The sequence below is a fragment of the Castor canadensis genome, chromosome 3 (genome assembly GCF_047511655.1).
Source record: "Castor canadensis chromosome 3, mCasCan1.hap1v2, whole genome shotgun sequence".
In the NCBI taxonomy this organism is placed as follows: domain Eukaryota; kingdom Metazoa; phylum Chordata; class Mammalia; order Rodentia; family Castoridae; genus Castor; species Castor canadensis.
In genome coordinates, this window is record NC_133388.1 from 40,742,658 (window position 1) to 40,743,599 (window position 942).

Below are 942 nucleotides of genomic sequence, written 5' to 3' on the forward strand. Positions count from 1 at the left end.
ATCTACCCATCCGGGTAGAGCAAAAGGACTCCAGCCAGCTGGTTTGTAATACCTTGGCTGATTTTTGTTGTTACAGCACAACTTATATATTCCAAATGGACAGAAAATCAATAGCACTTACAGCATCTTAGGATAAATTATTTTTGAACTGGAGCTTCCTTTTCAGTCCTTTCAGGTCTACAAGATATAGCCAGACAATTCATTCACTGCTGTTGAAAATGAAGACTGCTTTAATTGAATGGGGTGAGGGCTTGTGTTCATGTTTTTTCTTTTTGATTAATTACCCTCACACTGTCCTTCAGGCAGCTGAGACAGTTTCATATTTTCTTTAGACATCATTAAACAGCAAAGCTTTTGCAGAACAACCTGGATTCCATATGAATTTTACCATTTTGCTAGCACTGATATGGCTCTTAGGTTAACCATTCCATTAAAATTATTAATTCCATTCATATTAATTTTTGCTGCAAATATTACAAAGGGGGGTGCTTCTAGGTACTCAGCACACATTCTATTTTAAGGCTATATAGTTTTTTTTAAGTTGTTTTTGGAGGCCCCATAGCCATCCTGTCTATCTGGTAGGTGTTATGTTTTCATCACCTTCTGGACCTCAGCTAACTATGCCATCTCCTTCTCCTTTCTGGCTTCTTAGAGTTCTGACAATAAGAAATTGGTAGGGACTTTTACTCCTGAGCACATGGTAGCTTCCATCTTCCCCTTGGCTAGTTTTAAAATGTATCCTTTGCCTGTAATAAACTGTGACCACGAGTAGCAAAGTTCTCAGTGAGTTCAGTGACTCCCTCTAGCAAATTATGGAAGCTTGCAGGTGGCCTTGGGGATCTTCAAACTAGCGTGAGGTGTCAGAAGTGAGGGTGGTCTTGTGGAAACTGTTCCTGCAAACTCAGTAGGTGTCTGTGTCTCTTCCTCTCAGGGGTCCTCCTG

General features: G+C 40.3%; 1 pseudogene; it reads right to left on the reverse strand.

Annotated features, from left to right (window-relative positions):
- Positions 1 to 276: 276 nt before the first annotated feature.
- On the reverse strand, positions 277 to 711 carry LOC109681140 (ubiquitin-conjugating enzyme E2 variant 1 pseudogene; annotated as a pseudogene).
- Between the last annotated feature and the right edge of the window lie 231 nt (positions 712 to 942).